Here is a 25,438-nt window from a genome sequence, read left to right as displayed (position 1 = left end):
CGAATAAGAATTGCGCCCTTTGGGGGCTCATGAAGTAAAATAGAGAGATCGGTTTATATGGGAGCTGTATCGGGCTATAGACCGATTCAGACCATAATAAACATGTATGCTGATGGTCATGAGAGAATCCGTCGTACAAAATTTCAGACAAATCGGATAATAATTGCGACCTCTAGAGGCTCAAGAAGTCAAGATCCCAGATCGGTTTATATGGCAGCTATATCAGGTTATAAACCGATTTGAACCATACTCGGCACAGTGGTTGGATATCATAAGAAAACACGTCGAGCAAAATTTCATTCCAATCGGAGAAGAATTGCGCACTCTAGAGGCTCAAGAAGTCAAGACCCCAGATCGGTTTATATGGCAGCTATATCAGGTTATGAACCGATTTGAACCGTACTTGGCACAGTTGTTGGATATCATAACAAAACACGTCGTGCAAAATTTCATTCCAATCGGATACGAAATGCGCACTCTAGAGGCTCAAGAAGTCAAGACCTCAGATCGGTTTATATGGCAGCTATATCAGGTTATGAACCGATTTGATCCATACTTGGCACAGTTGTTGGATATCATAACAAAACACTTCGTGCAAAATTTCATCCCAATCGGATAAGAATTACGCACTCTAGAGGCTCAAGAACTCAAGACCCAAGATCAGTTTATATGGCAGCTATATCAGGTTATAAACCGATTTGAACTATACTTGGCACAGTTGTTGGATATCATAAGAAAACACGTCGTGCAAAATTTCATTCGAATCGGATAAGAATTGCGCACTCTAGAGGCTCAAGAACTCAAGACCCAAGATCGGTTTATATGGCAGCTATATCAAAACATGGACCGATATGGCCCATTTACAATACCAACCGACCTACACTAATAAGAAGTATTTGTGCAAAATTTCAAGCGGCTAGCTTTACTCCTTCGGAAGTTAGCGTGCTTTCGACAGACAGACGGACGGACGGACGGACGGACGGACGGACGGACAGACGGACGGACATGGCTAGATCGACATAAAATTTCACGACGATCAAGAATATATATACTTTATGGGGTCTCAGTCGAATATTTCGACTAGTTACAAACAGAATGACGAAATTAGTATACCCCCATCCTATGGTGGAGGGTATAAAAAGGTAGAAATGCAAACAACAACTTAACTTCGTTTTACCTTGTCCAGCTGAATAAAGCAATGGGAGTTCGTGTCTTAAGTCTTTTGTTTTCTTGCAAAGCAAACATAATATTTACTTACTTAGCAACGCAATCACCATGAAAGTTAAATTTTATTTAGACGTTTCTTTTTTAAATGCTAAATTCAAAGGAAACAAGTAAGGTAAGACAAAGGTCGTATCCCCGAGCCTACGTCTTAGCGAACGTCTTGGAATCTATGTCCAAATATAGTCAGACTTTAAGTTTGTATGTAAATGCAAATCTGTCTATGATCATTCCATTAAGGAACTGGGGCAAACTTCTCACAAATCAATGAGTTCGGTCCGATTAAATGTTCAGCTCAATGATAAGGGACCTTCTTTTTATAGCCGGGTCCGGAAGGCGTGCTGTAGAGCGACTCCTCTTTGGGGAGAAATTTGTACATGGCAAAGTACCTCACAAATGTCGCCATCATTTAGAGGGGATAACCACTGCTGAAAAATTTTCTGATGTTTCCGCAAGGTTTCGAATCCAGGCGTTCTGCGTCATAGGCGGACAGGCTTACCTCCACGCTATGGTGATTGTTTACGTATTGAAATAGCAGATGAAATAAAATGTAAGGTGAACCAATCGTGGTAGACATACGAACTAAAGGTATTAAGGAAGGAATGCAGAAGGCTCTTTCACAAAGAGGGAGAACACAGTAGAAGGTTGGGCCGAATATCGAAAGACCCTGGGAGGTGGCGAGGAGAGCAACGATAAGTTCCTGTGCGAAATTCTGTGGAGAATCAGAGGGCACTATGCAGCATCTAGATTGCGCAAAGTGTTCTCCAAGGATTCTAGAATGACATGCCCTCTGAAGAGAGAAGACGGGACTCACTTCGAGAACAATCAGGAGACGGTGGAACTACTGATGCAGACAAATTTACCAGGCAGCCATGAATTGGTTGGCTATCAGGAAATTGTAATACCCACTTGGGCAGAATCCATTGAAGATTTCGTAGGTGACATCCTTGTAGAAGGGAAAATAGCGTGGGCGATTCGCAACTTCCGTTTAAATCGGCCAGACCAGACGGGATCACTCCGGCGCTGCTGCAGGAGTCCCTTGGTGATACTCTACCATGGCTGGAAATGATTTTCCGGGCAAGCCTGCCATTGTCCAACATACCAAGGTCAGAGAGGGAGGTCACGGTGGTATTTATCCCCAAGGAGGGAAATAAATCACAGTTCTTCAAATGATCACGTGGCTTAAGATCCACACCGCAGGTGGGTCTGGAGGCGATGCTGAAATTCTGATGAGATATGATTTCATGGTTGTGCCGCCAAGGCTGAGCTAAGCCTGAGGGAGCTTGGTATTCTAAGAGAAGGCAGACACCGCAACAGCTCCATTCTGGAGGCCTCTATGGATTCCAGGTGGTAGGTTGAGGAGAGTCTCAGATTACCTGTCTCTAAGAACTATTCGGTAGAGGTTTGATTCGCTTTCCCCGAAGGGAGGAGTCGAAGGCGGATGCTGTATTTGAGTTGGATAAATCACGGTCTTTACTGACGGCTCTTGTATGGAGTCAGGGATGGGACTGAACAAAGTAGAAGAGATGGCCAGTACGGAGGAGGTGGTAAGGCGGGAGTCTGTGGATGGTGGTCGTATTGCCAGGGCAGTCTGGCCAGCTGTTAACTGGAAGAGGGAGTTTCTGGTCCTCGACAAGAGGGGTCACTGGTTACGATTACACGGGTCATAACCCGACACTGTGCGATAGTCCATATGGCAGCGCGCATGGGAGTCCCACACAACGGCTGCTGGGGACGAGGTCTTGATACGGATGAGTAGGAGGAGGAGACGATCAAACACCTGCTCTGCCCATGCCTGGGTCTACAGGGGTATAGTCTGTCCATCCTAGCCAGGCGGGTTTTCTCCAATCTCAGCAAATTTGCAGATCAGTCTTTGGAGAGTCTCCTCAGATACATGGGTAGGACGGATTTGATTCGACGAGCAACGTGATGAGTATTCAATAAATGACCTGTCTTACAGGCGCAGACGCGCTGCACCAATGCTTGGCACTTGGCGAGTGAATACCTAAATGAGTGCAGGCTTACACTCCGGGGTAGTACTCACGTGGGGCGTGATGTATGGGCGCGAGCTCCCTATTCTATTCCTATATTTCTTGTATTTTTATACCCTCCACCATAGGATGGGGGGTATACTAATTTCGTCATTCTGTTTGTAACTACTCGAAATATTCGGCTGAGACCCCATAAAGTATATATATTCTTGATCGTCACGACATTTTATGTCGATCTAGCCATGTCCGCCCGTCTGTCCGTCCGCCCATCCGTCCGTCTGTCTGTCGAAAGCACGCTAACTTCCGAAGGAGTAAAGCTAGCAGCTTGAAATTTTTGCACAAATACTTCTTATTAGTGCAGGTCGGTTGGTATTGTAAATGGGCCATATCGGTAAATTTTTATACCCTCCACCATAAGATGGGGGGTATACTAATTTCGTCATTCTGATTGTAACTACACGAAATATTCGTCTGAGACCCCATAAAGTATATATATTCTTGATCGTGAAATTTTATGTCAATCTAGCCATATCCGTCCGTCTGTCCGTCCGTCCGTCTGTCTGTCGAAAGCACTTCCGAAGGAGTAAAGCTAGCCGCTTGAAATTTTGCACAAATACTTCTTATTAGTGTAGGTCGGTTGGTATTGTAAATGGGCCATATCGGTCCATGTTTTGATATAGCTGCCATATAAACCGATCTTGGGTCTTGACTTCTTGAGCCTCTAGAGTGCGCAATTCTTATCCGATTGGGATGAAATTTTGCACGACGTGCTTTGTTATGACATTCAACAACTGTGATAAGTATGGTTCAAATCGGTTCATAACCTGATATAGCTGCCATATAAACCGATCTTGGGTCTTGACTTCTTGAGCCTCTAGGGTGCGCAATTCTTATCCGATTGGAATGAAATTTTGCACTACGTGTTTTGTTATGACATTCAACAACTGTGCCAAGTATGGTTCAAATCGGTTCATAACCTGATATAGCTGCCATATAAACCGATCTTGGGTCTTGACTTCTTGAGCCTCTAGAGGGCGCAATTCTTATCCGATTGGAATGAAATTTTGCACGACGTGTTTTGTTACGATATCCAACAACTGTGCCAAGTATGGTTCAAATCGGTCCATAACCTGATATAGCTGCCATATAAACCGATCTTGGGTCTTGACTTCTTGAGCCTCTAGAGGGCGCAATTCTTATCCAATTTGAATGAATTTTGGCACGTAGTATTTTGTTATGATATCCAACAACTGTGCCAAATATGGTACAAATCGGTTCATAACCTGATATAGCTGTCATATAAACCGATCTGGGATCTTGACTTCTTGAGCCTCTAGAGGTCTCAATTATTATCCGATTTGCCTGAAATTTTTATTATGGTCTGAATCGGTTTATAGCCTGATATAGCTCCCATATAAATCGATCTCTCTATTTTACTTCTTGAGCCCACAAAGGGCGCAATTCTTATTCGAATTGCCTGACATTTTACACAGGTCTCCAACATATAATTTAATTGTGGTCCAAACCGGACCATATCTTAATATCGCTCTAATAGCAGAGCAAATCTTTTCTTATATCCTTTTTTTGCCTAAGAAGAGATGCCGGGAAAAGAACTCGACAAATGTGATCCATGGTGGAGGGTTTATAAGACTCGGCCCGGCCGAACTTAGCACGCTTTTACTTGTTTCTTATTAGGGTGTTACAATGGGCCGGAGTGAACTCATATTTCGGGGTGAAATACCCATTCAACCTAAACTTGGCACGGTTATTGGAAGTCATAGCAGAGAATCAAAACACAAATATCGGTAAAATCGGGCTGTAATTGTAACTTCTGGCGGCTCAAGAAGTCAAATCTGAAGATTGGTTTATAAATCAGCTAAATTGGGTAATGAACCGATTTGGACAATACTTGGCACAGTGTTTGAAGGTCATAACAAAACTCTACACGCAAAATTTCAGCCCAATGCAATAAGAATTGGGCCCACTAGAAGCTGGAGAAGAATAAACGTGAATTCGGCTACTTTGGCAGTTGTATCAGGTTAAAGACAGGTTTAGACCATACTGGGCACAGGTATTGGAAGTCATAACATAACACCATTTGCAAAATTTCAGCCAAATCGAATTAAAACTGCGTCCTCTACAGTCTGAAGAAGTCATGCCAAGAGATCGGTTTATATGACAGCTTTATCAGGTTATGGACCATACTTGAAACAATTGTTGGAAGTAAGAAAAAAACGCCATGTGTAAAATCTTTGGACAATAATTGCGCTCTCCAGAGGCTGAAGAAGTCAAGCCGGGAGATCGGTTTGGATGCCAGCTATGATAGAACATGGACCGATTGGGCCCAATTATATCCCAACGGATTAAGAAGTGTAAAGCCAAGTTTACCCATGAACATTTCATTACGGAACAGGGGAAAACTTCTCACGTATCAAAGAGACAGCACTCATTGATATGTGAGAAGTGATTCAAGTTAAAGCTCAATGATAAGGGGCCTCCTGTTTATAGATGATTGCCACAGTGCGACGCCTCTTTAGGGAGAAGTTTTTATATGGTATAGTACCTCATATAAAGGGTGATTTTTTTGAGGTTAGGATTTTCATGCATTAGTATTTGACAGATCACGTGGGATTTCAGACATGGTGTCAAAGAGAAAGATGCTCAGTATGCTTTGACATTTCATCATGAATAGACTTACTAACGAGCAACGCTTGCAAATCATTGAATTTTATTACCAAAATCAGTGTTCGGTTCGAAATGTGTTCATTCACCGTAACGTTGCGTCCAACAGCATCTTTGAAAAAATACGGTCCAATGATTCTACCAGCGTACAAACCACACCAAACAGTGCATTTTCCGGGATGCATGGGCAGTTCTTGAACGGCTTCTGGTTGCTCTTCACTCCAAATGCGGCAATTTTGCTTATTTACGTAGCCATTCAACCAGAAATGAGCCTCATCGCTGAACGGTGAATGAACACATTTCGAACCGAACACTGATTTTGGTAATAAAATTCAATGATTTGCAAGCGTTGCTCGTTAGTAAGTCTATTCATGATGAAATGTCAAAGCATACTGAGCATCTTTCTCTTTGACACCATGTCTGAAATCCCACGTGATCTGTCAAATACTTTATGTCGTTAGCATTAGGAAGGGATAACCACAGCTGAAATTTTTTTCTGTTGCTCTAGCCATGATTCGAACCCACGCCTTTAGCGTCATATGCGGACATGCTGACCTCTGCGCCACGGTGGCTTCCAATAATAAATAGAAATATTTGTGCAAAATTTCAAGCGGCTATAGTGACTTCTTCGAAAGTTTGCGTGATTTCAAAAGACAGACGGGCCTACATGGCTAGATCGACTTGGAATGTCCAGACGATCACAATTTTTTTATATTTTGTTGTATCTGAGATCAATATTTCGTTGAGTTAGTAACGGAAAGATGAAATTTGTATAGGCTCATCCTATGGTGCATGGTATAATGGTTTATTTGTGGTTATCCCAACTATTTGTGATGTATTCAGCCTACGGATGTTCCTTTTTCTTTGTCTTAAGCCCGAATCTGACAGCACTTATTGATATGGGAGAAGTATTCCCGCTGTTCTTAAATAGAATATAATGTGCAAAAGCAACAGAAACGTCAAATGTGGGGCCAAATCAACAAGTTTGTAACCCTAATGAGTTTCAAAGTGATTTAATCTCCATGTTACTGTAATCCAAACGACAATTTCAATACAGGCCAGAGTTTATTGTCTCAAATTTTCTAATAGAACATTCAATCCAAACAAATATCGACTATTTCCTTAAGAAACCCCTAACGTAGGTGGCAGCTGGAGCAATAATGGCAGGAGCAGCATAGCTGGCAATTGGAACAGAAGCAGCTTGTACGAAACCACCGGTAATATCAACAGGAGATACAATTGGTCTAACTACTGTTGCAGCAGGAGTAGCATAAGAGGCTAGAGCAGCAGGTGCAGCATAAGTGGATACAGATGTAGGAGCAGCATAAGTATTTACAGCTGCGGGGACAGCGTATGTGGAAATGCCAGGGGCAGAATAACTGACCAAAGCAGCGGGAGCTGCATAAGCAGAAATTGTTGCAGGAGCAGCATATGTGGCAACAGGCAATGAAGCTGCACCAAGGTAACCCCCATGAATACCAATCGAAGCAGAGGCAGATGCTGCGAGAACCGCCAAAGCAAAGATAAAGGATTTCTGAAACAAAACAAAAAAAAAAACGGAATTTTTAAAAATTTTTTGAGAATAAAATTGTAAAAAATTATTTTAATAAGTTTGTTATTTTTTACGTACCATTTTATTGGATTAAGTTGTTCTTCTCTGTGGAAAAAGATTCCCTAAACTGATTCCCAGTTTGTGCAAATTTGTTGGTTTTATTTAATGATATAAATATACATCACACAATTTAATGCAATTATCAACCATATAATCATCGCTCCTAGAATTTAATAGCCTTCTGACACTGGTATTACGATCAATAAGCTTACTTTCACCCAATGATTTATTTGTCCAATATTAACCGGTATGAGAATTTATTTATTGTTTTGCACTACGCCAAGGCAAATGAGTTCTTTTGAAATATTCAATTAAATCGATTAAAACAAATTTTATGCAATGCAAAGAGGTTTAATATGTATGGGAATTGAAACTTTTGAAAAAAAAACTAAAATAACAAACATCCTTCTCTCAATCCTGAGGGTTGATAAAACATTTTTTAAGCTTTTCAATGAAAAAAAGTCACTTCGATGCACTCCCATTAATAACCTTTTAGACTAGTGCCAATCCTTTCAACTGCAGCCGCCTGAAGATCCTTTTACTCTATAGACCAAAACAAGTATGTTAGTAGTAAATATCGCTAAGGACAGCTTTATTGCCCAGTAGCTGTCAAAATTACGTGGCCCAATTTAGGCGTGAATAGGTCTATCGCTTTGCTGTTGCTGACAGACTGAAGAGTAAATAAGTAACGACTTTTGAAGAAGCTGTGAGGATGATATCTTTTTTTTTTAAGGCCGCAGCGTAATTTCAACAGACAAACAGACGTACAGGCGTTTATGGCTAGATCGGATAAGATTGTTGCGAAGATCCTTCGGAGGTGGGTATAAAACTATGCGAGTATGAATGCGCTGATGAAAGCTATTGTACGGAATGCATCAAAAAACAAGGCAGAGTATATTTGAACAGCCAGACAGCCATTAAATCCCTGGAGAACGAATTTCCGAACACAAAAACCGCCTTCGACAAAGTTCAAAATTTACCTGTTCTGGGTGACAATATACCAAGCAATTGTAAGCGGACGAGGTAGCGAGACTAGAAACTACCCCACACATTCCAGGGACACTGGAATATGTGGGTATGCCTCCAGCGACATGTTAAGTTAAATTTTCAGGATCAGGCCCCAAGGACAACGAATGATAGATGGTCAAAGAGGGGGCTGTGAGCACTCGAAAATTATATGGCCTAATTTAGACTTGAAGAGGTCTACCGCTTTGCTGTCACTGGCTAGAACAGACGCCTCAGTCACTGTGTCCGTCATGACAGGTCACTGTCTAATCGGAAAACATGCCGACAGACTAAAGGTTGCCAGCAACGACTATTACAGAAGCTGTGAGGACATCGAAGAAGAAGAGACTATAGAACACCTTCCGTGTGTGTCCCGCACTAGCATTGAGAAGAAGTTCCACTTTAAGTTCTCATTTCTTTGAGAACCTGTCTGATTTAGCGGATGTGAACGTTCGCAAGATGTTGGGCTTTTTAAAGCGATCTGGATGGTTCAACGGTTGGAACTAGAAGGCATCTTCCTTTTTCTGTTCCTGTGGTATCACAACGAACGAAAACGTCGAAGTGAGTCTGATGGCAGACTGCCACTTAAACCTTACCTAACCTACATTTGAACAACTTGCAAGGATTCAGAACTTTTTGAACGACTTAGAGCAATAGTCAAGGCAAAAGGTGGTCTTATCAAGCAAAATTAATGGATTCTTAAAATAAAGATTTTTTTCACACATTTATAGTCAATTGAATCTACTAACAAGTAAAAGCGTGCTAAGTTCGGCCCTCCACCATGGATCGCATTTGTCGATTTTTTTCCCGGCATCTCTTCTTAGGCAAAAAAGGATATGGGATCTGTATCGGGCTATAGACCGATTCAGACCATAATAAACACGTTTGTTGATGGTCATGAGAGGATCCGTCGTACAAAATTTCAGGCATATCGGTAATAATAATTGCGACTTCTAGGGGTCAAGAAGTCCAGATCCCAGATCGGTTTATATAGCAGCTATATCAGGTTATGAACCGATTTGAACCTTATTTGACACAGTTGTTGAAAGTAAAAATAAAATACGTCATGCAAAATTTCAGCCAAATCGGATAGGAATTGCGGCCTCTAGAAGCTCAAGAAGTCAAATCCCCAGATCTGTTTATATGACAGCTATATCAGGTTATGGACCGATTTCAACCATACTTGGCACAGTTGTTGGATATCATAACGAAATACTTGGTGCCAAAAATTCATTCCAATCGGATAGGAATTGCGCCCTCTTAAAGCTCAAGAAGTCAAATCCCCAGATCTGTTTATATGACAGCTATATCAGGTTATGGACCGATTTGAACCATACTTGGCACAGTTGTTGGATATCATAAGAAAACACGTCGTGCAAAATTTCATTTCAATCGGATAAGAATTGCGAACTCTAGAGGTCCAAGAAGTCAAGACCCAAGATCGGTTTATATGGCAGCTATATCAAAACATGGACCGATATGGCGCATTTACAATACCAACCGACCTACACTAATAAGAAGTATTTGTATTAAATTTCAAGGGGCTAGCTTTACTCCTTCGGAAGTTAGCGTGCTTTCGACAGACAGACGGACGGACGGACGGACGGACGGACGGACGGACGGACGGACGGACGGACGGACAGACGGACGGACGGACGGACGGACGGACGGACAGACGGACGGACATGGCTAGATCGACATAAAATGTCACGACGATCAAGAATATACATACTCTATGGAGTCTCAGACGAATATTTCGAGTAGTTACAAACAGAATGACGAAATTAGTATACCCCCCATCTTATGGTGGAGGGTATAAAAAAAGAGATGTTGAGCTGAAATTTTGCACAGAATATTTTTTTGTCCATAAGCAGGTTAAGTTCGAAGATGGGCTATATCGGACTATATCTTGATATATCCCCCATATAGACCGATCCGCCGATTTAGGGTCTTAGGCCCATAATAGCCTCATTTATTATCCGACTTTGCTGAAATTTGGGACAGTGAGTTGCGTTAGGCCCTTCGACATCCTTCATCAAATTGGCCCAGATCGGTCCAAATTTGGATATAGCTGCCGTATAGACCGATCCTCCGAGGTGGATATAAAAATATGCGAGTATGAATGCGCTGAAGAAAGCTACTTTTGGAATGTATCAAAAGAACGAGGCAGAGTACGTTTGAACAACCAGGCAGCTATTAAATCCCTGGAGCACGTATTTTTTAACACAAAAACCGCCCTGGACTGTCGCACATCTCTCTACAAGATGGCTGAACAGTTCAAAATTCAACTATTCTGGCTGCCGAGCCACAAAGATATCCCAGGGAATTGTAAAGCGGACGAGCTAACGAGACTAGGAACTACCCTACACATTCCAGGGACACTGGAATCTGTGGGTATGCCTCCAGCGACATGTTAAGTTAAGTTTTCAGGATCAGGCCCCAAGGACAACGAATGATAGATGGTCCAAGAGGGGGCTGTGAGCATTCCAAAACTATGCGGCCTAATCTAGACTTGAAGAGGTCTACCGCTTTGCTGTCACTGGCTAGAACAGACGTCTCGTTCATTGTATCCGTCATGACAGGTCAATGTCTAATCGGAAAACATGCTGACAGACTAAAGGTTGCCAGTATCGCCCTTTGCAGAAGCTGTGAGGACATCGAAGAAGAAGAGACTATAGAACACCTTCCGTGTGTGTCCCGCACTAGCATTGAGAAGAAGTTCCACTTTAAGTTCTCTTTTCTTTGAGAACCTGTCTGATTTAGCGGATGTGAACGTTCGCAAGATGTTGGGCTTTTTAAAGCGATAAAGCGATGGTTCAACGGTTGGAACTAGAAGGCATCTTCCTTTTTCTGTTCCTGTGGTATCACAATAGACGAAAACGTCTAAGTGAGTCTGATGGCAGACTGCCACTTAAACCTAACCTACATTTGAACAACTTGCAACGACCCTGAACTTTTTGAACGACTCAGAGATAGTTAAGGCAAAAGGTAAGTCCAAAAGTGAATGGATTCTAAAATTTAGACTTCTTCCACACATTTCTAGTCAATCGAATCAATTAAAAATTTAAACTTTCGTCCCACTTCAAGTTCGTGTACTCATTGCCTTCGTTCTTATTCCATCGAATGAGTCATGTTTCCTTAAAATGCTGTTTGAGCCGATGAAAAATTTGCAAAAAATACACATCAAAAACCACCGCAGAAAGTTTTTCTAATGTTCTCACCAGGATTAGAGCCCAGGCATTCACCATCATATGCGGAAATGCTAGCCTATGCGAAATATTGGTCTCCTATGTTCATCTCCAATATAAGTGTGTGTCATCCTGTGACAATCTGAAAATGGTCCTCTCTGCTCGTTCTTTCATAATCAGAACAGTTGTTTTAATCCCAAACATAGCCTCTTATAAACCAGGAACTGTGGTTTCCATAGCCCTCGACATAAAGCTTTGAGTGACTGAGACCCTGTACATGTGAAATAAAACATGTCACCGGCTACAAGATATGGCTAACATAAGCAAGAAATGGCTGCATCACAGTCGAGAACAACCACAAAACCCTTCATGCTCTTTACGAGCTCCAGGCACAAATATAGTGACGCGCAAGTGACGCGTACTTTGTACGAGTAGCCTGCAAAGTGGGTTGCCTATCCAATCCAATCCAGCCAATCGCCTATCTAGTAGTTTGTCTGAGTGCAACACAGTGGTTAAGAAAATTCCCTATACCGAGAATAATCACAAACACAAAATTATAATAAAAATTACTCTAATGTGAATATTTTGCTTAAGAAAACAAAAGACTTAAGACACAAACGTTTATTATTTTAGAAAAATGGGTGAGTTCTGTCTTTGGAGAGAAGTTTTACATGGCATAGTACCTCACAAATGTTGCCAGCATTAGGAGGGGAAAGTCACGGTTGAAAATTTTTTTGATGGTCTCTCCAGGATTCGAACCTAGGCGTTCAGCGTCATAGGCGGACATGCTAACCTCTGCGCTACGGTGAACTCTATACTACCACTACTGTGGTACAGGGTATTTATTATAGCCTAGTGTATTTGTCCGCCTATGACGGTGAAGGCCTGGGTTCGAACCCTAGAGAGACCATCAGAAACCAGTAAGGAAGGGCAAAAGTCAGGCGGTGCCGACTTTATAATACCCAACACCTACCCTATAAGTACAATGTAGGAGCTATATCCAATTCTGAACTAATTTTGATGAACCTCGGCGAGCAAATATGTTCAAACTGTAATAACTACCGTTGACAAATGACAACATTATTGCAAATTACCCAAAATCTGACGAATGTATATGGGAGCTATATCTTATTCTGAAACGATTTCGAGCAACTTCTCAGATTATGTGGTAGTCGTCGAGGAAAGCGTTGTGCAACATTTTGGCAAGATTGGTCAAACAATGCGCCTCCAGTGGCTCTTGGGGTGAAAATCTGGCGATATACATATATGACAGCCAGTAATATTGAGAGTCATTGGAAAATCCTTCCTGCCAAATTTCAAGAGAATCGATTAACAAATTAGCAATTTCTTGCAATATTTCTCAAAATCGGACGAACATATATATGGGAGCTAAATTTAAATCTGAACCGATTAAGAGCAAACTTTATAGACATGTCGTCGAGGAAAGCGTTGTACAAAATTACTTTAGGCGTTGTACAAAATTAATTATTACTGCAAATCGGACGAACATATACATGGGGACTATATCCAAATCTGAACCGATTTTTTTCCAATTTCAATAGACTTCGTCTCTAGGCCGAAAAACATGCCTGTACCAAATTTGAAGACGATCGGATGAAAATTGGAACCTGTACACAAATTAACATGGACAGACGGACAGATAGACGGACAGACAGACGGACATAGCTAAATCGAATCAGAAAGAGATTCTGAGTCGATCGGTATACTTATCAATGGGTCTATCTCTCATTCTTTTGGGTGTTACAAACTAATTCACTAAGTGGTGTAGGATATAATAATGACAGTATGGGGCTCAAATGAAAGGTATTTATTGGGTTGCCCAAAAAGTAATTGCGGATTTTTTAAAAGAAAGTACAATAAATGCATTTTTAATAAAACTTAGAATGAACTTTAATCAAATATACTTTTTTTACACTTTTTTCTAAAGCAAGCTAAAAGTAACAGCTGATAACTGACAGAAGAAAGAATGCAATTACAGAGTCACAAGCTGTGAAAAAATTTGTCAACGCCGACTATATGAAAAATCCGCAATCCGCAATAAGATCATAGCACGAGTCTGATATATGGTTATCCGCCTAATCCCCAAAAATACTACCATACCGGACATATTTAACGGCCGTAGCAATATAAGTCTCAAATGGAAGGTATTTGGGAGTAGAGCACCAATATAATATCCACATTGACGCGACATATCTGAAAGGCCGTATTATCACCCCCAAACAGGACTTATTTTCTTGTCGTGACAGTATAGGGCTGAAATAAAATAGGAGAGTGAAAGAAAGCGGAGCGGGCCCTGTCCAGCTAGTGGTCTTATAAAACGAACGATGATGTTAGTATACCCCTTATCATATGGTGAGTGGAAAAAAAAACAAATAAGGCGTAACTGCCACTTTATTTTGAAAAAGATGTCATATACGAGTATGACCCAATTATTGGGTTGCCCAAAAAGTAATTGCGGATTTTTTAAAAGAAAGTATTGTAAATGCATTTTTAATAAAACTTAGAATGAACTTTAATCAAATATACTTTTTTTACACTTTTTTCTAAAGCAAGCTAAAAGTAACAGCTGATAACTAACAGAAGAAAGAATGCAATTACAGAGTCACAAGCTGTGAAAAAATTTGTCAACGCCGACTATATGAAAAATCCGCAATTACTTTTTGGGCAACCCAATAGAACGATGGGTTTCTTGAAATCTTCTATCAGACGTTATGATGTGTCATCTAAAACATATTAGAATATATGAGGTTCCTATAACTAGAGCTCGTGAGAGCTCCCTAAATTATTGCTTTTAATCGATTGATTTATAAGACTTTTTCGAAGAAGTGCTTAACATGTTTCATTAACCAATTTGTTAACCAATATCAAGGTTGTTGTATAAATTATATTCTTCTGGATCTTCCATTCTACTCATGGACACGTTTTGCTATAATTGCATTACTCACTGAGTTTCATGCTCTTTATGTTTATGTTATGTTAATCATTGCTAGCATCACAGCACAGTCTGGCTAATTAAAACAAACAGAAAAGTAGTTCCGAGCACATTTTAAGTTTGAAAGAATGCATAAGTGTGAAGAATCGAAATTATTTTTAGTTGGGATGTTATAGTATAGTATTCCAGCAAAAACTCTCAATACGAAATAACCAGAAAGGTAAGCTCATTTAAAACCTAAAAACTACTTATTTTTAGGCATCGTTTTCTAATTACTTTTACATGGCGATGTCCTAGGTGGAAAGTCCTTCCGCACAAGCATACGAATAGTTCAAAAATAAGTACTTATGCCTAAGCATACAAGTTTTCAAGAAATAATGACTTATTATCTTAATTGAACGTTGCTAAAAAATAAAATCTATCAAACATGTTTTCGCCTTTCCCCGCCACCACGTTCTCAATGCTCAGTTTCTTGGAAGAAGACAAATGTTATATGAATAATTCAAATTATAAATTTAATTAAAATTTTACCTTCACAGCAGCCGAGAGTTGAACCAAGAACCTTCAGTTCTACGCATTCATCCACTTTACTATTGTGTGAATAATACACTATTTTCTCCTTTCAATATTAGCTTACAACACAAAAGCAAACTTTAATTCTATTTCATCAAAGATGGCCATGCTTTTGTGTTTATGTTTGACATATCCTATTTAAAGACACAATATTTTAACACATGGTAGTGATTTAATTTAGTTTTGTAGCACAGAGCGTACAGCAGAAGATTTACAATATCAAGGTCCCGAGTTTGAATCTTAAAAATATTTTTTATAATAACAACGCCAAAATATTTCCCTCCTAGTGCTACTAAGTGGCGGGGAGGTGGCGATCCTCGTCAAGCTTCTGTAGGTAAGCAAGCTCGTTCCGGTGCAAAAGACCGATCGCCGCGGGAACAGCATGGCCATGGGTTATTTAAAGGCGCCAATAGCTCCCCTTATCATATCGAACACCATAGGCACTCACTATTCGTGCAAGAGCCGGTACCGCCCGGCCTCTCACTGAGACTCTCCTCTCAATACCGCTGATTGTTCGCGACTGCCGTTGCTGCTTCTCCGTATGGAACATTCCACTATCCGCAACCTGTGGACGCGCCCGGTAGCTCGCAGCTAAGCTTCTCGTGACAGCAATAAACACCACACTGACGGATCTCAATGTTCCATCCTGTGTGATGCTCACAGCTATCCCGCTTTGCGGTAACCCATTCGGACTCGTCAATAAAATTGAGGTTTCATATTATTGAGCTTAACGGCATTTTTATACCCACCACCGCGGGTGGGGGTATACTTATTTCATCATTCTGTTTGTAACTACTCGAAATATTCGTCTGAGACCCCTTGAAGTATATATATTCTTGATCGTCATGACATTTTATGTCGATCTAGCCATTTCCGTCCGTCTGTCCGTCCTTCTGTCCGTCCGTCTGCCTGTCCGTCCGTCTGTCTGTCGAAAGCACGCTAATTTTCGAAGAAATAAAGTTAGCCCCTTGAAATTTTGCACAAATACTTTTTATTAGTGTAGGTCGGTTGGCATTGTAAATGGACTAAGTCGGTCCATGTTATGATATAGCTGCTATATAAAGCGCCTCTAGAGGTCGCAATTCTCGTCCGATTTAACTGAAAATTTGCACGTAGTGTTTTGATAGCACTTCCAACAACTACGCTAAGTATGGTTTTAATCGATCCATGGTTTGATATAGCTGCCATATAAACCGATTTTGGGTCTTGACTTCTTGACCCTATAGAGGACGCAATTCTTATCCGATTTTATTGATTAATTTGCACGTAGTGTTTTGGTAGCACTTGCAACAACTACGCTGAGTATGGTTTAAATCGGTCCATGTTTTGATATAGCTGCCATATAAAGCGATCTTGGGTCTTGACTTCTTGAGCCTCTATAGCGCGCAATTCTCGTCCGATTAACACGTAGTGTTTTGGAATCACTTCCAACAACTGTGCTAAGTATGATTTAAATCGGTTCATAATCTGGTATAGCTGTCATATAAACCGATCTGGGATCTTGACTTCTTGAGCCGCTAGAGGGCAAAATTCTTATCCGGTTTGGATGAAATTTTGCATGAGGTGTTTTGTTATGACTTTCATCAACTGTGCAAAGAATAGTTCAAATCTGTCCATAACCTAATATAGGTGCCACATAAACCGATCTGGGGTCTTGACTTCTTGAGCCTCTACAGGGAGCAATTCCTACTCGATTTGTCTGAAATTTTGCATGAGATGTTTTGTTATGACTTTCAACAACTGTGCAAAGAATAGTTCAAATCGGTCCATAACATGATATAGCTGCCATATAAACCGATCTGGGGTATTGACTTCCAGAGCCTCTATAGGGAGCATTTCTTATCCGATTTGGCTGAAATTTTGCATGAGTTGTTTTGTTTTTGCATGACTTCCAGCAACTATGATGAGTATGGTTTAAATCGGTCTATAACTTGATATAGCTGCCATATAAACCGATCTGGGGTGTTGACTTCTTGAGCCGCTAGAGGGCACAATTCTTATCCGATTTGGCAGAAATCTTGCAGAGGTGTTTTGTTATGACTTTCAACAAATTGTGTAAAGAATAGTTCAAATCGGTCCATAACCTAATATAGCTGCGATGTATAACCCGTTCTGGGATATTGACTTCTTGAGCCTCTACAGAGAGCAATTCCTATCCGATTTGGCTGAAATATTGCATGACGTGTTTTGTTTTGACTTTCAATAACTATATTAAGAATGGTTCAAATCGGTCCACAACCTGATATAGCTGCCATATAAAACGATCTGGGGTTTTGACTTCTAGAGCCTCTAGAGAGCGCAATTATTATCCGATTTGGCTGAAATTGGTTACAACGGCTTCTCTTATGACCTTTAACATACGAGTCAAATATAGTATGAATCGGTTTATAGCCTATTACAGCTCCCCTATAAACGGATCTCCCTATTTTACTTCTTCAGCCCCTTAAAGTGAGCAATTCTTACTAGATTTGGCTGAAATTTTACACAATGGCTTTTACTATGGTCTCCAATATTCAGTTCAATTATGGTCTGAAATGAACCATCCTTTGTTTGCCTAAAAAGAGATACCGTGGCAAGAGGTCGACAAATGCGATCCATGGTGGTGGGTATATAAGATTCGGCCCGGTCGAACTTAGCACGCTTTAACTTGTTTTCTTTTACAAATAAGTGCTTATTCTTTATCTTCATCGAATGTTGTATGTAATGACACTTGTAATACCGGTAACACATATGGTATTCCTGTTGATAACTCGTTATACTTTGGCAGCTAGTAAATCTGAGGATAATGAGTTAATGACATGTACTTACCAAGTTTTTGCTGGGATGAATCTATATAAAAGAGAAACTATTTTTAAAGCACCTTGTTGTACTATAATCCCCGAACAATTTATTTTGAAACATGATGTTATATTAATCGGTGGCATTATTTATTTGTACATTTTATTTAAAATACCTCTCAAGATGCACATGTTGTTGCGTTCTCTTCCATTTGCGTATTCAATGTTCCCTAAAATACGGTTTTGAAATGAAGGCCCAAATTTAAGAACTCCAGCACTTTTACCCTTAAATTTTTTGACTCAATTCCAATCTTCAGCAATGGAAATCTTTCAGAATATTTCTGCCATTATTTCCAGTTTGCCCATGAACATTCCATTAAGGAACAGGGGAAAACTTCTCACAATCAATGAATGCTGTCCGATTCAAGTTTTAGCTCAACTATAATGAACCTCCACTATTTAATTCTGTTATTATGCTCAACTTTGGAACCTTGTCTAAAAGTTGGAACCTTGTCAGAGGGAGTATTTGCTATAATTGAAGCTTTGTCTTCTGCATTATAAATTCCATTGGTGCTGGCATTATTCGCCACTTGCCTATTTGTTGCATATGGGTCATTCACACAAATTGTGTTGGCTGGCAAAGGGTGGGCAAATAAAATAGGTATCGAGCTTGGATGAATCGGATGAATCACATTGGCGGAAACCACCGCCAAAGGAGATGTTGAGACATGCACCGAAATTGAGGCAAAGTCAATTGGAACAATGTACTGGGAAACTTCAATGGTAGTGGAAATTGTGGTATACAAAGTGGACAGGTATTGAGTAAAGCCTTCGCAAATTGTAAGGGGAGTGAAATAATGGGTAGGTAGTGGCACCAAGCTTCTGGTAACCGTATATGTTCCCAGGGGAAAATTATAAGGGGTAGCAGCATAAGCAGCAGCACTACTAAAAATTGGTGTTGAAGCTGTCTCAATAACGCGTTGCTCAATCAATGCTCCAGTTGTTGCATAAAACAAAATAACAAATGCCGCAGCTAAAGTTAAGAAATTCTGAAATTTGAAAGCTTTATTAGAAACTCTTAGTAAATTTCATTAAACAATGCTTACTTACCATGGTGTGATAATCACCAAAAACCAAACACGACTGAGAGTTCCCAGAAGTGTTTTCGCATTTTGTGCACCAAAAATTCTTTTATACCAAAGGCTTGATAATTTGAAAAAAAAATATATTAAAAAAAATTATTATCCAATCAAGGCCTAACAGGTTGTTAAAATGGTTTTTAATTAAAATAAATAAATGTTCTTTGCTGGATAAACTAGTTAAAATACAAACTGGGATAAAAATCACCAATTGTAGTTAGTTAGGTGTCTTCATAATAAAAATTGGGAGAGTGGTTTAATTGAGGCTTTGTATACAATTTAATCACTTTTAAGGACAAATATTTATTTGTTTGAGAAGAGTTTCATAAAAATTTATAAAATGTAATTTTATAAATTTCCGATTGTAACACCCACCGTAGCGCAGGGGTTAGCTTGTCCGCCTATGACGCTGAGCGCCTGGGTTCGAATTCAGGCGTGAACATCAGAAAAATTTTCAGGGGTGGATAAATTTCGGCCCAAATTCTGCACCACTATCTCTTTTAGACTAGAAAAGGAAGTGAAAACTTCGGAGGATATAGACATAGTGGTCAATCGGATCACGAAGGCCTTGAATGACTCGCTTGTGTCAGCATGCCCTAGAGCCAAGCCAAGGGGCAAACAGCGACCGCCATGGTGGACCCCAGAGCTATTCGGTCTAAGAAGGACTGCAGAAACTCTTCAATAGAGCAAAAGCTACAAGTGCACCACAGGATTGGGACATCTATAAGGCTGAGCTAAGAAAATATAAGGGCGAGCTAAGAAAATATAAGGGCGAGCTTAGAAAAGCTCAGAACAAATCCTGGGTAGAATTCTGCATCTGCGTGGAGAATACATCTAAGGCCTCTAGGCTAAGGAAGATTCTTTCCCCCGAAACCTATTACGGTGGGGTATTTTCAGAAGTCAGAGAATGTATGGACATTGTCTAGTGATTAAACACTAGAACTACTCGTTGATACAAATTTCCCGGGAAATTCTCCAACGGACAACGTGGAGAGAAGAAGAGATTGTCACTGATATGCATTCGTCGGAGGTTATTAGGGAAATTGTGTCTGAGCCGAAAATTCTTTGAGCGATAAGAAGTTTTGACTGGTTTAAGTCGCCAGGCCCTGATGATGTATCACCGGTTGAATTACATGCCGTGTCTGATAGACTGGTTCCCTGGCTTAGGGAGATATACTCTGCTTGTATCAGAATGTCATATATACTACCTGTGGGATGGAGGGACACAAAGGTCACTTTCATTCCGAAATCAGGAAAACACTACCACACGAAGGCGAAAGATTTTCGTCAAATTAGTCTGTCATCCTTTATGCTGAAGACTCTAGAGAGGTTGAAAGAAACATATCTTAGGGCAAAGATCCCTGGAGATCGTCTATCGCGGCAGCTGCCTGAATATACTAAAGGCAAATCCACTGAAACAGCCCTTCACAACCTAGTCGGCTACATAGAGGGTTCTCTCTCAGTCAAGGAATATACAATGGTAGCATTTCTTGACATTGAAGATGCTTTCAATGATGTAAAACCGACGCCGATCATGAAGCAATTGGAGTTTCAGGTGTACCGTAAGAAAGTTTATTAATAACTTACTTACTAAAAGATTCATTACGGCAGTCTTTGGATCTGTGGATCTAAAAAGTTGGGTCAGCAGAGCAACTCCTCAAGGAGGTGTACTGTCTCTTCTACTTTGGAATATAGCCATTAACAATATATTATTGCCTCTGAAAGAAAAAGGCGTAAAAGTGGTCGCGTATGCTGATGACATGGCTATTGTGGTTAGAGGAAGTTTCCCAGCACTCTAAGAGATATACTTCTGGAAGCTCTACGTGTAACAGCAAAATAAACTACCGAAACTGGACAAGGTATAAATCCGTGCAAGACAGAAGTAGTTCTCTTCAGCAGGAGATGTCTACAGTGGCACCTGTCTCCTTGGGTGGAGAGAATGTTCAATTTACAGAAAGCGCAAAATGCTTGGATGTTTTGCTGGACAGGAAATTGAACTTCAAATCCAACGTTTTGGAAAGGGCATGAAAGGCAACTCTTCCCCTAACACCTGAAAGAGAGCTATTGGCAAATGTTGGGGGTCTAGACCGCGTGTCATGCTTTGGTTATACACTGCAGTGTCAGACCAATAATGCTATATGGTGTTGTGATCTGGTGGACGGTGCTTTAAAAGTCCACCTACTGCTCAATACTTTACCAGATCCAAAGGATGGCTTGTTTGTGCTTCACAGCCGCACTGAGGAAGACACCATCTGATGTACTGAATTTAATGCAATATCTTATGCCTCTGGACATTGTGGCTACCAAAATTGCAGCGACCACTGCCGTGAGGTGAAGGGAGCTTTCTCATTGGTCATGTGGCGGCTACGGACACTGTGCTATCCTTGATACAATATCCGATGTTCCAGGCAGTGTGGATTACAACCTACCTGAGCCGCTTTTTGACAAAAAGTACTGTGCCACTATTCGTGATAGAACCGAATGGAACTACGATATCCCTGGTAACATAAGTTACATAGACTTCTATTCGGATGGGTCCAAACTAAACGACCAGGTGGGCTTTGGGGTGTACTCCAAAGATCTTGAACTGGTCATATCGAAAGGGTTACCCGACAACTGCAGTGTGTATCAAGCGGAGATCCTTGCAATTAAGGATGTGGTGGAATGGTTAAGAAATAGTATCATGACCACGATTGGCAGAAATATCTTCTCAGACAGCCAGGAAGCCATTAAATCCCGGGAGAACTTATTTCTGACCTCAAAAACCGCCCTCGACTGTCGCAGGTCTCTCAACGAGATGGCTGAACAGATAAAAATTCACCTATTCTGGGTGCCGGACCACAGAGACATCTCAGAGAATTGTAAAATGGACGAGCTTGCGAGAATAGAAACTACCATACACATTCCAGAGATACTGGAATCTGTGGGTATGCCTCAAGCGACGTGTTAAGTTTTCAGGACCTGGCCCGAGGGACAAGAAATGATAGAGTGTTTCAAAGAAGGAGCCGGGAGCATTTCAAAACTATGTGGCCTAATCTAGATTTGAAGAGGTATACTGCTTTGATGTCATTGGCTAGAACAGACGTCTCAGTCATTGTGTCCATCATGACAGATCACTGTCTAATCGAAAAACATGCTCACAGACTGAAAGTTGCCACTAACGACTTTTGCAGAAGCTGTGAGGACATCGAAGAAGATTAGACTATAGAACACTTTCTATGTGTGTGTCCCGCACTAGCAGTTAGAAGGAGTTTCACTTTAGGTTCTAATTTCTTTGAGAACCTGTCTGATTTAGCGGATGTCAACATTCGCAAGTTATTGTAAGTCGTGACAGACAACAGCATGCAAAATTTCGGCCAAATCGGACAAAAATTGCGGCAAGTAAAGGCTCAAGAAGTCAAATCGGGAGATCAGTTAATATGGGAGCTATATCATGTTATAGACAGATTTAGACCGTACTTGACACAGTTGTTGGAAGTCATAAGGGAACACTATGTGCAAAATTTCAGTCAAATCGGACGAAATTTGTGGCTTCCAGGGGCTCAAGAAGTCAAATCGGGAGATCGGTATATATGGGAGCTATATCTAAATCTGAACCGATTTAGATATGATACAAGCCCCAACGACCTACATCAATAGTTAGTATCTGTGCAAAATTTTAAACGGCTAGCTGTACGCGTTCAATCGCTATGGTGATATCGATAGACGGACGGACGGACGGACATGGCTAGAATCAGGATATAGAGACGATCCAGAATGTATATACTTTATGGGACCGCAGATCAATATTTCGAGGTGTCACAAACGGAATGACTAGGTTAGTATACCCCCATACCATGGTAGAGGGTATAAAAAAGTGGATACACAGACTAAATGAAAAACAGCCATAATATTAAGTGTTTTCACTAACAATGCTAATTTTGTGGTTTATTATTCGCGATCGATTCTTAAAATAAACCTTTACATATGTAAATACAATTCAATGTTAACGGTGAGGTATTATGGAGATTATGACCTAATTAAAGTTTGCCCATAAAATTGGACAAAACATAAAAATTTCATGGTATCGAAGGTGATGTAAAGTATTTAAAATAATCGAAAGTCTTCAGTTTCACATATTCAAATTGAAAGTTTTTGCCAAATTTATGAAGCTATACATGGAATGAGTGCGTATGTATAAAAGTTATTACAGATGCCCTTAAACATCTACAGTGCTATAATGTACTAAACATTTAACTCTTAATTACATAAAATATGTAAGTGTTGTTCGTTGGTATATGCATAAATAGACTAAGTCACTTTTGTAAAAATAAATAATAAATGTTACCTATGGCAGCAATAGGCACCGTTTCTACTTTTGTAAAAAACCTATGCGGCCGTAATTGCCGAGACCGGTAATGGTCCCCAGAATGGTCCCAGAGGGACTAACAAGTGTTTGGCCTGAGTATTGTGTAACTGGTATGGAAGCGGTTTGAATGAAATTGCCAGAGGGGAAACTGCCTTGGGCCACAACAGGGCCAGTGGTATGTGTGGTAACAGCAGGCCCGCTATATGTAGTTGTGGCAGCTGCAGGTGCTGTTTGTATGGTAGTTGCAGCAACTTGGCCTGTTTGTATGGTAGTGGCGGAAGCTGGAGCAGCATAGGTGGTGACGGTACCGGGAGCAGTGTTAGTATACAAGGTGGGCCCTTGGGCTGCGTATGTGGCTAGCGAGCCAGGAGCTGCATATGTTGTTATCGTTCCAGTAGCAGTATTTAGAGTTTGCAAAGTGCCAGCGGGAGCAGCGTAGCTAGCTGCACCACCTGGTACAGCATATGTGGCGATACCTGCAGGTGCTGCCTGAATTCCTCCAGGAATTGTTTGTGTCTGGGCCAAGTTGATGGGGCTACCCAAGAAACCCCCCGGTATGGCCACCAGGGAAGCCGTTGATGATGCTGATAGAACGGCCAAAGCTAATATAAGAGGCTTCTATAACAAAACAAGTGTCTTTTTTAAATTCCTCGTGCAATTCTCTGCTTCGTTTCTTAACTTACCATGTCGGCTGCAAGTTGTTGGTCAAATCTGGCAAAGAGGTTGCGTAAACTGAATCCACGTCTTCAAATTTTAACAACTTTTATAGCGAATGAATAATCAATAAATTAGCATAAAATGCAGCTCAATTTCTTTTTTAATGTTATTTGTTCATTAGATCTGCTCGATATGTGGCCGCAAACTCATCATTCAATGCTTTAAAAGAATACCATTTTTCTCTCACAGACCATTTCTAGTTTTTATAACAACAACAATGGATCGGCAAACCCGATAATATCGGTTGTTAGTTTACAGGTTTCTTGATAATCTGGAATTAAGGCATTTCAATTATGGAGGCGGCATCACTGGTGTTCACTTGTAGACAAACATAAAATAATTCACCATAATCTTAAAACAAATGAAAGTGAGTTAAGTTCGGCCGTGCCAAACTTTGGATACCCAACACCATGGATACGTTAATCATTCTATATTTTATAATAAATCCATATAAGAGAACTCCTATACAAATCACAGTTTCAGAGAAATCGGGCGATATCTAGACACTCTATCGTCAGATGGGTCTGTCTGGCAGCTATATTCATATTCATTAAGCACCATGTGTGGTGCTTAAGCGAGGACGTCGAGTGTGAGTATATTTACGGGTATTAAATAAGCCACCAGGGCAATAGCAACCAGGGCGGTAAGGTCGCGAACAATCTAGGAGTGTAAAAAGGAGATTACCGCTTTCTCTGAGGATGGCACGATCCGCATCGCTTGGGTGCCAGGCCAAACCAGAGTAAAGAGGAATAAACTAGCAGACGATTGGGCAGTGAAGGCCAGCGGACTGCCGTGCTGATTAACACTGTGGAATCGGCAGATCGGTCTATATGGCAGCTACATTCCAATATGGTCTGATGTCGACAATGTTGTAGTTGTATCATAAAAGCAGCTATAATGGGTTTAAGACCCTTAATCGGCAGATCGATCTTTATCCATGTATGATCCGATTGGGCCCGTTCAAGAACTTAACCTGCGCCCGGATCTCCTAAAGGTGGATATCCGGGTTATAGCGGAATGAATGAGGTGGTGTGATGTTAACGCGAGGACGTCGAGTGAATATATCCGCATAGTAAACAGGCCATCGGGGCAATAACAACCAGGACGGTAAGGTCAATCTTGGAGTATAAGAGAAGATTAACGCATTCTCTAAGGATGGTACGATCAGCATCGTTTGGCCGGGTCATAGCGGAGTAAGGGGGAATGAAAGGGCAAACGATTTGGCCATGAAG

The sequence above is a fragment of the Stomoxys calcitrans genome, chromosome 4 (assembly GCF_963082655.1).
Source record: "Stomoxys calcitrans chromosome 4, idStoCalc2.1, whole genome shotgun sequence".
NCBI lineage: Eukaryota > Metazoa > Arthropoda > Insecta > Diptera > Muscidae > Stomoxys > Stomoxys calcitrans.
This window is presented reverse-complemented; position numbering follows the sequence as displayed.